The sequence below is a fragment of the Thamnophis elegans genome, chromosome 12 (assembly GCF_009769535.1).
Source record: "Thamnophis elegans isolate rThaEle1 chromosome 12, rThaEle1.pri, whole genome shotgun sequence".
Classification (NCBI taxonomy): Eukaryota; Metazoa; Chordata; class Lepidosauria; order Squamata; family Colubridae; genus Thamnophis; species Thamnophis elegans.
In genome coordinates this window covers 50,746,101-50,762,942 of record NC_045552.1, presented here as the reverse complement: position 1 = coordinate 50,762,942, position 16,842 = coordinate 50,746,101, and positions in this window count along the sequence as shown.

The window sequence follows — 16,842 nt, the reverse complement described above, 5'->3', positions numbered from 1 at the left end:
GGGGCTCAGGGGTCATGTGACTGGGTGGGCGTGGCCCATTCAATGTCACTCACATTGATGGATGCTTCACCTTAGCTATTGCAATGTAATAAGGGTTAACCGGAGAGGCAGTTTCTGTAAGCAGGGCAATAAAGATTAGGCTAGAAACAACACCAGAATGTTTCCTTCCTGCCTTCCTTACAGGATTAGCCCTGTAAAGTGGGGGGGGGGGGGAAACAAAAGGAGATTTCTTCCAACAGCTGACAACTGCTTAGAAAGTTAACAGCCAGTTCTCCCGAATAGGTGCAAACTGGCTGAATCCTGGTACTGATGTGGGCTGTCCAGGTGGTCTTCACACATGCTGGAGCACCAAAAACCCAAAGGCCAGCTGCACACATGCCTGTTTTTTGGCTGTTTCTGGGCAATTTTCAGGCCTTTTTTCAGGCTGTTTTCAGGCTAAAAAACAGCCCGGAAAATGCCCCCCCAAAATGGCCTGGTTTTTGGCCGTTTTCCAGCACCGGTGATGAGCAGCTTGTGATGGAGTGCATTCCACCTGTGGCACGTGTGCCATAGATTCACCATCACGGATCTATCTTCTTGGAAAGTAGTTGAGGATTGTGAGAATTAGAGAATTACAGATCCTGGAAAAAGCCGCATCTAATCCCCACCTTTTGTCCTTGCAGGAATCTGAAATCAATGGAGCATTTAGGAAAGAAAGACCCTCCTATGCATTTGTAGCAAAAGGCCTAATTTTACTAAAGCCACATGGTTGCAGTATGAGCAAAGCCAGATCTGAATATTGCTGTGCAATCCCAGTGATTTTTCCTTCTTCCAGGTCCTCCCGCCTTGCTCATCTTGTTAATGACCATTGGTACTCAAAGTAGTTGTTTGGGTAACAGTTCTAAAATTTGGCCACCTCTTTGGTGGGTGTTTGCATTCCTTTCCCATATCTCTGTCCTTGGATCTCCCAACCGTTGTCTCTGATTGGCACTTCTGGTTCCTGTTTAATGAAAGAAGGACTAAGGGAGACATGATAGCAGTCTTCCATATCTCAGGGGCTGCCACAAAGAAGAGGGAGTCAAACTATTCTCCACAGCACCTGAGAGCAGAACAAGAAGCAATGGGTGGAAACTAATCAAGGAGAAAAGCAATTTAGAACTGAGGACAAATTTCCTTACAGTTAGAACAGTTCATCAGTGGAACAGCTTGCTTCCAGAAATTGTAAATGCTCCAACACTGGAAGTATTAAGAAGAGATTTGATAACCATTTGTCTGAAGTGGTGTAGGGTTTCCTGTCTAAGCAGGGTGTTGGACTAGAAGAACTCCAAGATCTCTTCCAACTCTGTTATTCTATTCTATTCTATTGTGTCATCCCTGCTTCCTAAATTCCTCCATCGCCCCCTTTTAATGGCCGGATACTTTCAAAGCAAAGCAAGGATGAAGTGATGTGAAGACAGATTTGACAGAGGGTTGTCTATCCTCCATTTCAATACTTCCAGCAGTGGGGACCCAAGCAAGGCTCTGAAAACTGGTTCCATTGCTCTAATGAAGGCCATTCATTAAAAAAAAAATCTTTTGGAACTGATATTCCATAACTGAGTTCACATTTCATATGAGGTCAAGATTGGTTTAACCATAGTTTATTAACTGAATTATAATATTTAAAAAGACAAGGAAGGACATCTATGGAAAGTTTTTCCCTCACTTTTGAGTCTTCCTTTTCCAGGAAATGCCTGTTATGAAAGCTTACGCAGCAACTAGAAAATGACACTGAATCCTTAGATTATCTTCTCCCCCCCCCCGTACGACAGATGGATACGTGACCCGACAACAGCGCGCTGACAAAACCGCTTCGATAAAACCACGACGTTGATAGTGTGTCCACAAAGGCGCGCTGACAAAAAGAGCGCCGACAGAAGCACCATTACGGTTAAGGTAAGGGTTAGGGTTAGGGTTAGGGTTAGGGTAAGAGTAAGGGTAAGGGTAAGGGTAAGGGTAAGGGTAAGGGTAAGGGTAAGGGTAAGGGTAAGGGTAAGGGTAAGGTTTAGGTTTAGGTTTAGGGTTAGGTTCAGGGTTAGGTTCAGGGTTAGGGTTAGGTTCAGGGTTAGGTTTAGGGTTAGGTTTAGGGTTAGGTTTAGGATTAGGTTTAGGGTTAGGTTTAGGGTTAGGTTTAGGGTTAGGTTTACAGCGCACTTCTGTCGGTGTGCTGTTGTCGGCCCGCTTCTGTCCTCATTCTTCGGCGCAATTTCGAACTCGCGCTTTTGTCCCCACGGTTTTGTTGCCGTGCTGTTGTTGGGCGCACTTTTGTTGGTGAACCAGATGGATATCCATTTGGAAGGGTTACTAAGGGGCAGGAAAGCATGTATGATACAAATGTAGTCTGGTCTCTTGTTCTATTGTTCCACTTATATAAAATATGCTGTCTAGATAAAAGTTTCAGGCACTTGTTACTAGAAATGCTTATTTCCTATTATCGTATTATAGGAACCTAATGTATTACAGTATGTTCATTTGAACACAGCCGAATGGGTTTGATGTTTGTGCTTCTCAGAATCCATTCTGACTTGGTACATGTTCCCATTTCCAGCTTCCGCCTCTTCCTGATTTTGAGAGCGGTGCTGGTGAGATACATTAGGATAATCAAAAACAGCTCTCACCCAAGGCTGCCTCTTATTTTCAAGTTATCCGGATGCTAATCTATTAAGAACATATTTGGCAGCTCTCCAACATCTATCTAACAAAGTTAAAATTAGATGGTATCTTCAAAACCAAGAACGCTAACCTAATCTGCGGCGAATAAGACAACCTTGTAAAAATGGAGGCATATTTAGACAAACTGTAAATAATGTTTGCATCCTTTGCTCCTTGATCGTTCTATTTATTTTTCCCCCTCCTGATTTGTTTCTCTTCCTTAACACTTTTTGAGTATTGTGGTAGTGGGCTGATCGGAACCAGATGGAGTCTGTTCAAACGTTCATGACTCGCCTTCATGGGGAACATATGCTCTTTGAATAAATGGGCTAGATTATTGGTAAACAGCAACTTAAAAACAAACAAAACTGGAATGACGAGGAGTCTTTTATCCCAAGAGAGTTAAGAGCTCTTTATCATACGAGTGAGATCAGCGCGTAAGAAGAAGAAGAAGAGCTGGATGTGGAGAATTTATATACCTGGGCCCACAGTAGGGTATGATAAATAATTAGCACTCTACGTATCACCCAACTGGAGAAGAAGAAGAAAATCAGCAAAAATGGGTTGTGATTCATCCCAGCGGGTTTGGAAACCGTGCATACACCCCAAAGCAATTAATTTGCTACTTAACAATACCATATGATAGTTTCTTCGCCATGTTCCACATGAGAGAGAGAAAGAGAGAGAGAGGGAGAGAAGGAGAGAGAGAGAGAGAGAGAGAGGGAGAGAGGGAGAGAGAGAAAAGCAATAAAACCTGTTTCATACAAGAACTTTCCACACTCATTATTTTTGCACTGACATAAGGTGTTAGAAATGTTCAGAGAATGAGAAGTTCATATTGCATAGAATGTTCTGTGCACTCTATTGTGTAGCCCTAATAATAGCATTATAGCTGACAAGAAGACAATGACTTGCAATGCCCCGGGAAATCTGCACACAAGCTTTTAACATAGCCGCAACAAAATAAAAAGCGTTAGAACATGTCACCTGTGCTTAAGGTTGTTTTGTTTCCACGTGCTTTTGGCTACTTTGCTATTTTATCATCGTAAAACCGGTGGGTGTGTATTACCCCCATATGCTGTGTTCTAATTCAAGCAGCGCATCATTGGTTTTTTTCATATTTTATTTCGTTCCATCATTATTGTTGACGTTTATGTGCATCTGCAACTTTGGCTTATGTAAACCGTGACATCTTCTGATGCAGCGTTCTCGAGTTCCAAATATAATCCCCCCCCCTTTTTAAATGTATCTTTCCAAAGCTTAACTTTTTGGGGCATTTTAGGAGGATGGTTGATCATCTTTGAATGAGAAGGAAAAGGAAGGGATGCTGACTATACTAGATTTCACTCTGTTCTTTGCATTTTACAGATTGCTAGTACCACCTCTCTATTTTATGTTCAAGTAGTGTTGGTCTCACTTTCTGGAGGAAATCCAATACAATCAGCCCATCCAAATATAGAATAGATAGAATTCATTATTGGCCAAGTGTGTTTGGACACACAAGGAATTTGTCTTTGGTGCATATGCTCTCACTGTACACAAAGAAAAATAAAATAGAATACTTTCAGGAATCATAAGATACAACACTTTGTGATAGTCACAGGTTACTAATAAGCAATCAACTCATACTAGGAAACAAATAAACAATATAAATTGTAAAGATACAAATAACATGGTTATAGTCATAAGTGGAAAGTGGGATGAGAAGAATAATAGTAATACAGTCTTAGTAAATATTGAACTGAATGTATCAACTCTGGCTGATACAACATGGAAGTGATTGAGACTTCAGGAAGAAAAATAGTGAATGATGATGTAGGCAGAATGAAAAATAACAGAACAACGCAGTTAGAAGGGACCTTGGAGGTCTTCTAGTCCAATCATCTGCTCAAGTAGGAAACCCTAAACCATTTTAGACAGATGGCTTGGTTCGAGTTTCGAGTTTAATAAAATTTGTATGCCACCCACTCCCATTGGGACTCTGGGCGGCTCACAACAAGACAAAAGAAACATTTAAAATTTGAGAATAAAAAATACAATTGGCTGATTGTTTTTAACCAGATTGATTATCAGGTTAAAAAGGTCTAGCAGGATAATTCTGCTTAATACAGCCTAAAGGTCTTGTTTTTTCTTATGTAAATTTTATGAAAGCGTGGAGAAGATGAACAGAATAGCCTGGAAAATGTAGCCTTTTAAACGGTTTGTTGTTGTTGTTTTAACCATTTAGTTGTGTCTGACTCTTGGTGAGTTTATAGGCAAAACTTCCCCATGTAGCCTGTCCAGCACAGCTTTTTTCAGCTGTTGGATGTTCAGATTTGTATCAGCTTTGATAGCATTAAGCCAGAGAGTCCCTTGCTTTCCCCTCCTTCTTGTTCCACTAACCATTCCTAGCATCATTGACTTCTCCAATGAATTTGCCTGCATAACATGGCCAAAGTAAATCAGACATAGTGTTATGATTTTGGCTTCCAGTGATGTGTTTGGTTTTAGGCAATTTAACACCTCAATGTTAGCTATTCTGGCTGTCTGTAGAACACACAATAATTTATGACAGCACCACAGTTCAAAGGCACCATTTTTTCCTTGAGCAGCCATTCTTATACCCATACTCTCATACCCATGCATCATTATTTAATGCATGATGTTGTGTGTATAGTATTTAGTGAATAATAATATATTTAAATGCTTTAAGTTGATTCGTAGTAGGTTTCCAAAATGCTGTTACCATATTAATGGTCTGGCTTCTCTAAGAAGTTACTATCACTGAGAAGCTGTGTTTCTTCTCCAACTTAGATTTCAGTTCAACCCATTTTATGAGAATAGTAGAGAACTGAAATCAATAAAGGAAGAGCAGAGAAATAGGTCTGGATAAAACATGGAGATTCCAAGGCTATTGCAGCTTTTAGTCATTTGTAGATTTATTTATTTCACTTCTATAGCCAATATAATGAAAGATGTGTCATTCTATCATGCATAAGTGTATGACATCATGACACAAATGTTCATTGTCCTTATTGTCTCATTCCTAGTTGTCTTGTCAATATTTCAAAGCAAGTTCAAAACAATTTGAATTTTCAGTAATCAGAGTTTGTCATCCTTTGTTACTTTAGAACAGTGGGGTCAAACTCAATTTCATTGAGGGCCATGTCAGGGTTGTGGTTTGACCTCAGAGAGCCGGGGTGGGCATAGCAGCTCAACGTCACTCATGTCGGGGGTGCCAATGGCAGCCCGAGTGCTCTGCTAACAAAAATTGACTCCCGAGCTCCGTTTTCGGCTGCAACGGCTTCCTGCAACCCTCTGCCAGCATAAATGGAGCTCGAGAGGGCTGCCCACAGCCCCCGTGAGCTCCGTTTTCAGCTGCAACAGCATCCTGCAACCCTCTGCCAGTGAAAATGGAGCTTCAGGGGGTCGCGTGCAGCCCTTGCAAGTTCCGTTTTCACCAGCAGAGGCACTGTGGGCCAGTCCTTTGCTGTTTCCAGGACACCCACCCACTCCCTGAGCCTTGAGTTTGACACTCCTGCTTTTGAAGTCTTTAAAAAATGCCGGATTTTTCTTCCCCTACTATTATATCTTATGTCACTGTTGGCTTTTAATTTCTGGAACCAGTGACTCTTTTTATCTTCTCCTTCCCACCCTTCACTTCATCCTGCCAGAAGGGGAAAAATTAGTAACTGGCATCAAGGACTCCACTATAATTAATAATGACAACAGCAACAACAAGCCTAGATGGCTGCAGTGAGCTTGCCATGCTAAATATTTGCACCTTATGCTGATTTGGTGTTTATTTCTTCAACATCTATTGGAAGGAAAAACACAAAGGTTCTATAAGGCAGAGCATGTCCAAATTAGAAAGGTTAAAAACTCTTTTTCAACAGCCCCAGAAGAAGAAGAAAATAGATGTCATCTACAACATACAGCATAAGGACTATAACAACCAATATGTACAAGAAACAGGGAAAAGACTAGTAGCTCACATCCATGAACACCAACTAGAGGTCTGAAGCCATGATGAAAATTACTTAACTTTACAAAACATGGGCAAACATAGTTTCAACTGGGAAACTGTGACCATCCTAGATCAAGCCAAGTCCAAAAATGCCAGAGAATTCCTGGAGGCCTGGCATTCAGACAAATTGGCCATCAACAGGCACATAGAGATAAACAAAAGACTCAATCAAAGAGTCCATGTCAATATTCAGGGAGTTGAAGGAGGCTTTCAACATATCTTTGTATCACTATTCCATCATCAGATATAATATCTCCTGGAATAGCTTATGTGGCTATAGCAATTTCGTACCACTAAACCACTGATGTTGTATTTGTCACCACAACAGGATTTTGAAGAAGAAACTTTCAAGGTGCTGAGATTCTTTTTAACAGAGAGGGAGAACACGGAAATCATTCAATGAGCTGGACAGTAGCTTCAAATATATATGGTCATGGATAGGACCTAAATCTCCTATATGTCTATGAAGACTCTCAGTCATCCAGGACATGGTTGCCCCAAAGGTGCTTTTTCCGAGGGGCAACTGGGCTTTCTGGTTTTGCTTTGAAGACGTTTCGTTTCTCATCCAAGAAGAATGAAGAAGTTTTTGGATGAGAAGTGAAACGTCTTCAGAGAAAAAGAAAAAGTGTATTAACCATTTGGCAACTACATACTGATGAAGATATTTGTCCTTGATACAGCTAGAACTGCTGTCTTTGAGTAAGGATATAGAATGATACTCAATATACAGAGATGCAAGTCAGAGCTTGTAGGTAAGTCTGAGTTTTAAGTCATTGATTAATTTTCTCTTAATGTTGTGGATGCTAATGAAGAAAGAAAATGAGCTATTTAATTATATTATTTATTTCCCAGAATAAAATAAGGATTGATTTTTAATATTTGGTTCCATTACATTTCACAGCCAATGAGTTTAAAGAGATATATGCCACTTAATTTCAGGTGTCCAACTGAATGATTTAGTTTCTTGTAACTCTAATGATCAATTTAATAAATCAATAATGCTGTAAAGTATAAAGATAAATTATTACAAATGAGGGCAATAAAGAAGATATTCCTCTTTAATAGAAACAAAATAAGAGTGAAGATGAATTGGTCAATTCGCCGCTTCCAGGAGAAAGAGCAGAGAAGACAGGTAACATTTAGAAAGCAATTTTTTTCCACTTTTCACAAGTCCTTTTGTTTTCCACTTTTCGTGATCTCCTTAATCTTCATGATTAAGTTGGAAAGTTAAGATCTTGGTAGAAATATAAATGCAAACCAGATTTGGTAACAGGAAGTCCAGATTTAAGTATGTAAGCATAATAACGTGCTTCATTAATCCTACAATCGTACTCATGTTTATTTATCTAGAAAATTTATAGGGCTGCCCATCTTACATAGTGATCTTAGCAGCGCATGATAAAACAGAGCAATTTCTGTTTCTTCTCAAAAGTCACCAAACCAACCATACTATTGAGCAGTTGTAGAAAAAACAATTGAATGAGACATATTCCCAGGTAAATATCTAAGAGAGGACAGCCTAACTATAGCAAATCGGTAACCAGCATTTCTTTGAGAGTGGGAACTAGTTAATATTAAAGACATTATAGGAAAAAAAGCTGTGAAAAGCCATCAAAATAGTATATTCAATGATCAACATATGTTTCAAACCCAGCTGGGAAGGACAATAGAATAGAATAGAATAGAATAGAATAGAATAGAATAGAATAGTCAGAAGGGACTTTGGAGGTCTTCTAGTCCAACCCCCTGCTTAGGCAGGAAACCCTATACCACTACAGACAAATGGTTATCCAACATTTTCTTTAAAAAATTCCAGTTTTGGAGCATTCACAATTTCTGGAGTCAAGTTGTTCCACTGATTAATTGTTCTAACTGTCAGGATAAAGAACAAGATAAACAGGATAAAGTATAAATAAACTGAAACCAAAATTTTGACAGGCTTCAGCCAGCTGAACTCCCCCCCCCAAGGAAATATATGTCCACAAGAAAATCTACCCACATAGCAATAGCACTTAGACTTATATACCGCTTCACAGTGCTTTACAGCCCTCTCTAAGAGTCAGCATCCTGCCCCCAACAATCTGGGGCCTCATTTTACTGACCATGGAAGGATGGAAGGCTGAGTCAACCTTGAGCCTAGTGAGATTCAAACTGCCAAATTGCAGGCAGCCAGCAGGCAGCAGAAGTAGCCTGCAGTACTACATTTTAACCACTGCACCACCACAGCTCATACTTATATGAATGACCATCAAGCATTCTCAATGCATTTTACATTTTCCAATGTTTAAGTTTATTTTCATAGGCATTGCATTTTATTTTTAATGCTTTAGACTTTAATACTAGATCATAATAATTCTTGATATTGGGGGGGGACAGTCTAGTTTATAATCTAAGTTATAATCCTGCAATTTGTTTTCACTAGCTGACATATATTCCTGTCTTTAAATATGAGAAAAGGTTGTTTTATGCAATCTCGAGACTAGAAGACATCCTACTGGCCTCCAATTTTACTAAAAATCAGAATTATTCTTAAGATTGGTATGGTATGTTAAGAATTTGCAAATACTACAAAGTTACTAAGGACAAAGGTTTTATTTCTAGGATTAATAAAAAATATATCAGAAAGAGCTGTTAGATTTTGCTTGTAAAATCTAGCCATAATGATAGAAGAAATTCACAAAGCTATCTAGCATTTCTCACTCCATTAATTTATAATAATTTTCAACAAAGCATTAATTAAAAATCAAAATTCTATTTTACATAAAAGTCAGGGGCAACTAAAAGCTTCAGTAAAGGTAAAAAAAAATACTATTTCTGAAACTTTCCTAAAAGTTTTTCTTTCTAGGCAAAATAATATATAGCTAGACAACTGAATTATTTAGCTTTCCATAATTCAAATATTTTTTTTAAAGAAGCATATTTGCTTTGAGTATATAGGTATACACCCAAACTTATAGAGGTATAATTTTTAACAAATCCAGAAGTAGGATAATAACATTGAACCTCATAAAATTCTAGAAGGAAGAGTGTTATTAAGGATGACAAACAGGTCAATGATAAATGTGAGGAAGGAGAGTGAAATAATTTAGTCAGGATATCATTTATCCTTCATTTGTTTTGTCATTACTTTATCACGGAAGCTCTGACAGCTGAACTAATTACAGAAAAGCTCATTTCGGTGTGAAACATTCAGAGTCCTCTTTGAAAATATTGTCCACCATGAAAGGCTCGTGCATATAAACAGGATAGAGTCGTGGTTTAAAAGCTCTGCCTTTCAAATCGGACCATGAAAATATATTTTCCTGCCTAAATGGAAGAGTAATGCATTTTGAAGAAGCCAATGAAAGAAATATTTGTAAGTCAGGGTTGAAATGTGATGCTTTGCTTGTTTGCTTGTTATCAATTAGGGCTGTGTACTAATTTATAGATCTTTTAAGTTTGATATCCCCCAATACATGAAGAAGGGACACGGTGGCTCAGAGGCTAACATGCTGAGCTTGTCAATCAGAAGGTTGGAAGTTCAAAAGTATGAATCCCTAGCACTGTCTAATGGAGTGAGCTCCTGTTACTTGTCCCAGCTTCTGCCAACCTAGCAGTTCAAAAGCACATTAAAAATGCCAGTAGAAAAATAGGAACCACTTTGGTGGGAAGGTAACAGTGTTCCATGCACCTTTGGTATTTAGTCATGCTGGCCACATGACCACGGAGACGTCTTCGGACAGTGCTGGCTCTTTGGCTTTGAAACGGAGATGAGCACTGTCCCTAGAGCCGGAAATCACTAGCAAACATGTGCAGGGGAACCTTTCCCTTTAATATATGAAGATCACACAAAACAAGGTGTTAAACAATCTGATGAAGACTCTAAGAGCATTTGTAAATTTACAAGTGGCCCTCACCTTACAAAAGTGCATTTAGTGACTATTCAAAATTATGAAGGCACTGAGAAAAGTGACTTATCATCACTTTTCACAGTTACAGTACAACCTTTTCAGCATTCCCATGATAGCAATAGCAATAGCAGTTAGACTTATATACTGCTTCATAGGGCTTTCAGCCCTCTCTAAGTGGTTTACAGAGTCAGCATATCGTCCCCACAGTCTGGGTCCTCATTTCACCCACCTCGGAAGGATGGAAGGCTGAGTCAACCTTGAGCCAGTGAGATTTGAACCGCCGAACTGCAGATAGCAGTCAGCTGAAGTGGGCTGCAGTACTGCACTCTATCCACTGCGCCACCTCGGCTCTTTTTTTTTTTTTTGATCACGTGATCAAAATTCAGGCGCTTGGCAACTGTTCCTATTTATGACGATTGCTATATCCCAAGGTCATGTGATCATCTTTTGCGACCTTCCGACAAGCAAAGTCGATGGGGAAGAGATTCATTTAACAACCGTGTTGCTGAGCTTGTCAACTGCAGTGATGCACTTAACAACTGAGGAAAGAAAGATCGTAAAATGAAGCAAAACTCACTTAGCAAATGTCTCATTTAATGAAAGAAATGTGGAGCTCTATCATGGTCGAAACTCAAGGACTAGTTGTATTTATGTGAAAAATGGTTGCAGGAACTGGGTATGTCTACTTTAATGAGAAGAAGGACTAGGGGTGATATGATAGCTGTGTTCCAATATCTCAGGGGTTGCCACAAAGAAGAGGGAGTCAAGCTATTCTCCAAAGCACCTGAGGGCAGAGCAAGAAGCAATGGATGGAAACTGATCAAGGAGAGAAGCAACTTAGAACTGAGGAGAAATTTCCTGACAGTTAGAACAATTAATCAGTGGAACAACTTGCCTCCAGAAGTTGTGAATTTTCCAACACAGGAAGTTTTTAACTGATATTGGATAACCATTTGTCTGAAGTTGTGTTTGGGTTTCCTGCCTAAGCAGGGGGTTGGGCTAGAAGACCTCCAAGGTCCCTTCCAATTCTGTCATTCTATTCTATTTTATTTTAATTTTTTGTATTCTATCTTTATTATTTTTACAAATAACTCAGAATGGGATTGCAACGATACCGAAGATCAGTGAAAGATACAGAAAGCTCTAATCATGATTAAAAAGTCCTTGAGGAAAGTATTGATCAATTAGCTATATTTTTTTTTACAAGAAGGTATTATTCCCTTTGAATTATTACTCATTCTATTCTTGGGCATCTTCAGGCGCAAGGATTCTCTGATTAAACAGGATAATGTTGCCTGATTTATAACACTTTCCATTATGATGTCACAGCTAATGCTCCTTATTCCATACTTAGCCCAATCTTCTCTTCATTATCTCCTTAAAAAACAAGACATATTCATCAGATGCCAGAGAGAGAGAGACAGGGAGAGAGGGGGGGGGGGGAGAGAGAGAGATGTTTTCTTGAATTGTTAAAACACCAGACTCTATTTTCCCAGGTATACTTGGGTGCTTGGGAAATTGTTCCTGGCTGTCTCCATATGTAGGTGTATAGACAATCACCTTGTTTAAGCAGTAATGATTCCCCAAACACCTACGTGCTATTTATTCACATGCAGCAAATCCTGCAAAAGCAAAGTGTTTTCTCTGCAGTAGGAATGTCAGAGATGCTGCACATATAAGAATATAAGTGTGCGTGCACATAAATGCCTAAGTGTATACACACATGCAGTGGTGGGATTCAAAAATGTTAGCAACCGGTTGTCTTCCCTGTTGTTGGGTGGGTGTGGCCTAGTCAGCCTCCTGCACCGTGTTTGTGTGTGTGTGTGTGTGTGTGTGTGTGTTTGCCCTAAGAGGGCAAAAATGGCCTCTCCTAAAATCAGAAAAGGGCCCGTTTCAGGACTTCTGGAACTTCCAGAAGGCCCATTTGTTGCCCTCCCAGATCCTCCGCACAGGCCCCATACTTATCCAGCATGATGAATGGGCTGCATACAGATTCCTGGGAGGGGCGGGGCAGGGTGGGAGGAGCCAGCCCATCTTGGTAGCAATTAGTTTGGTGAACCAGATGCAAAATTAGCAACCGGTTCACCCAAACTAGACCGAGCCGGCTGAATACCACCTGTGCACCCATGCAGCATACAGTTCAGAAAATGCAAGAAAAAAATCTTTTTACTGAGATGATCGATCTGTTCACGACACAGCAGAATCAACATTGATCATCATCAGTGGTAGGTTTCAAATTTTTTTAGAACCTCTTCTGTAGGTGTGGCCTGCTTTGTGGGAGTGGCTTGCTGGCCATGTGACTGGGTAGGAGTGGCTTGCTGACCATGTGACTGGGTGGGAGTGGCTTGCTAGCCATGTGACTGGGTGGGTGCGGCCAACTTGTAAAATGTGGTGAAACTCACTTAACAACGCTCTTGCTTAGCAACCAAAATGTTGGCTCAGAAACTCTGGCATTTGAAGCACACAAGTCTTAAAGTTGTCAAGCTACAAGACCCTTGCACCCCTAATCCTTTAGGGAAAAAAATAACCCAGGTGTTCTAGCTAGGATAATGCGGGCAGACAAACGGAGGCGAGCCAGGACTTCAAGTCAGCTAACAGTTTATTTCTAACAGGTTGCCTAACGCGGCACTTCACATTTCACGCGTATTAGCTAACTGGCAAGAGCTGAGCCCTGTTTGACAGCTCTTTATATATCCCAGCTATCAAACAGGTAACCAATTAATAACAAGGACATGCCCCCCCCCCCAGCCAAACGGACCAGAGAGGAAACTGTAGTACACAACACCAAGGATGTTTCAAACTTGACAGCTTTAAGACTTGTGGACTTCAACTCCCAGAATTCCTCCTCTTGCTCTTCATCTTGATGATGTGCGGGCAGGCGGGGAGAGGGAGCTGGAACCGGTTCTAAATGGCACTGTAGATTTGTGAAATCTCTTCTATAGAAGAGGTTAGAACTGGCAGGAACCCACCCCTGATCATCATCCAGGGGTTCGGGGTTCTTCTCCAAGTTTTGAAAACGTTTTTTATGAGAGCCTTTTCCCTTGAACCAACCTTGAATTCTGTCAAAGTCGATTTGAAGAATTTTGTCCCTGCCTTGCATTTCGACTAGCACATTATGTACCATTTGCATGCGGAAAGAAGTTATCTCTGAATATCATTAACATACGGTTTCTACAAAAAGGCTGCCATACACAGGGGGACCTAGAAGGAAATTTCATTTGATTCTACCAAGGCCAAACCTGCCACAAGAAGAAATTTGCCCTCTGGAAATTTCCATAGAAGCTCAAGATCAATGGGTTACTTTAGATAAAATCTCAGGCATTAATATCTGAAAACTAAGAGAAGGTTTTATTTTGCTTGGTGTTCGGGTTTTCCTTCCTTAAACCTCTGTTTTGACCTAAGAGATCTTTTACTGCCATTCTATGCCATCATGTTTATGCTCAGTATGCTGAGCTTTACAGCCTGAGAAGAATTTCAGGGAAAATAAAAAGTGGTTTGAAATATTACAAATATTTTTTTTTTAATGGGAGAAAGCTGATTCTTATTTTCCTGCAAGTAAATATGGAGTTCCTTCTGAATTAAACATTTTAAATGTTGTTGATTCTTGTTTAAATCTATACGGTGATGAGCTTCAGAAAAGGTAAAATACCAGTAGCACTTAGACTTATATACAACTTCATGTTGCTTTTACAGCCCTCTCTAAGCAGTTTACAGAGTCAGCCTCTTTCCCCCGACAATCTGGCTCCTCATTTTACCCACCTTGGAAGGAAGGAAGGCTGAGTCAACCTTGAGCCAGTGAGAATCGAACTGCAGGCAGCCGGCAGAATTAGCCTGCAGTACTGCATTCTAACCACTGCGCCACCACAGCTCTAGCTATCTTACAGTGTGTGAATTGACAGTTAGAGTCAAAACCATGAGAAGAATGGTGAGCCGAGGTGGCGCAGTGGTTAGGGTGCAGTACTGCAGGCCACTTCAGCTGACTGTTATCTGCAGTTCAGAGGTTCTAATCTCACCGGCTCAAGGTTGACTCAGCCATCCTTTACAATTCCATCCTTCCGAGGTGGGTGAAATGAGGACCCAGACTGTGGGGGCGATATGCTGACTCTGTAAACCGCTTAGAGAGGGCTGAAAGCCCTATGAAGCGGTATATAAGTCTAACTGCTATTGCTAAGTCTAACTGCTAAGAAATGCCACTCCACTCTCCCTGGAAAAGACCCCATTTCAGTCTCAGATATGATCAGAGGTGGGTGTCACATCATGTAACAACTGGTTTGCCCAGCACTGAAAATGTGAGCAGGTGCACATGTGCACAGCTCTAAAAACATGGTGATGTAGGATGAAATAGCAGGCCCACCCACCAGTCGAACCAGTTCGCCTGAACCGGTCCAAACCGACAGCAGCTCACACTGGATATGATCCTCTCTAGATCAGCGGTGGGATGCACTTACTTTCCTGTAATGCTCACATATTTCGCATTACGTCTTGGGGGGGAGGGCAGAGCCTCCCGCAGCCGCTGCTACCAGTTTGCCCAAACTGGAGAGAACCAGCTGAATGCCACCTCTGCTCTAGATCTCCAGAAGTTAAGGAGAGACAGGTGAGAGGTGATTTCAGACAAGCGAGATTGACGTCAGCTCTTCAAAGTAAACCAGACTAGGAAAGCAAAGTTAAAAATTTCTGGTACCAAAAAGAGAAAAAGTGTGTGTGTGTGTGGGGGGGGAATAATCTTATTATATTTTTAAATAACATCCCTTGTAAACAACACCTGATTGAATGGAAATCACCCATGACATCTAATGCATAAAGCAAAGGAGAGATTTTCTCAAGACTGCAGCCAACAGAGAAGAGTTAGATTCATTTTCCAGGCCTGTTGCACTTCCAGTAATTATCAGAATGTCCAGCTGGTGTTATTTGCATTTTAAAATAATAATAATAAAAAACCTTGCATGCTTAAGTGCAAAAGACACATTTCATCTCACATCTATATTGCCCCTTTGTTGCGTTCTCCACCACTCTCTCTATGCATATTTTATGTGTCTAGGTAAGTTATTTTGGGGCACCATGAAGTAACCTCCTTGGGTGGTTATTGCTGCGTGGCCAAGCTTTGCTATCAGCCAAATCGACAAAGTAATTTTATACGGATAATGTATTTTTGTTGGTGATTTTGTTTCTTTGCTATCTGCTTAGCAAATTGCATGAGTATCATTGAAATGACCTGGCTCAGAGTTAGCTGTTTAGCGCTAAAAGCTGTGCACTGGCAAACTCCATTCTCATTGATAACCCAACCACCAGTGCCATCCTTCCAGGATGTTGCTTGTGGCATAAATGCCATCACTGTCAGCTCAATTACGAAGCCACGAAGAAGCATCCTTCTTCCAAGCCATATGTAGAAAGTGTCATACATGAAAGCTCACAGACAGGGCAATACTGGGGAACAAACGAGAAGAAAGCCAAGTCTTGAGATATTCCATGGTTTGCCCTGATGAATGCACACAAAGAAATGTTCTCCCCAAAGGAATTTGGGAATACTGGCATTCAAACAACCACCACTAAACTTTGTAGTGCGAGAATAATAAATGTTACCAGATCCTCCTTTCTCCCAAGCTTTCAGTTTCCTTTTGGTAGATAGGTAGGTAGGTAGGTAGGTAGGTAGGAAGGAGGGAAGGAAGGAAGGAAGGAAGGAAGGTTCTTAATAAGTAAACACTACTCTGAAATGAATTCGTACAGCCCAGGTTTGAAATCCTCTTACTTTCGCTACCAGTTCGGAACTGGGAGCGTGAACTCATGTGCTTCGCTCTGCACAGTGGTTCTGCGCATGTGCAGAGCATCCGTGATGATGTCTGGGCAGGTCGGTGGAGCCTCCCATTGCTTCCAGCACCAGTTCCCTCGAACCAGGGCAAACCAGCAGAATACCATCTCTGGTACAGTCAGATCAATGGTGGAATTCAAAAATTTTCACTACTGGTTCTGTGGCCGTGGTGTGGCTTGGTGGGCCTGGCCGGGGAAGGATACTGTAAAATCTATGTTTCCTCCCCACTCCAGGCAAAGGTTACTGCAAAATCCCCATTCCCTCCCGATCAGCTGGGACTCTGGAGGCAGAGAATAGATGGGGATGGGGCCAGTCAGAGCTGGTATTTACCAGGTCTCCAAACTACTCAAAATTTCCGCTACCGTTTCTCCAGAACTGGTCAGAATCTGCTGAATACCACCTCTGAGCCAGATGTTATAACTTAGGGCTTTAATTAACTCTGAGTTGATTATTTTATTGTTATAAAGCCT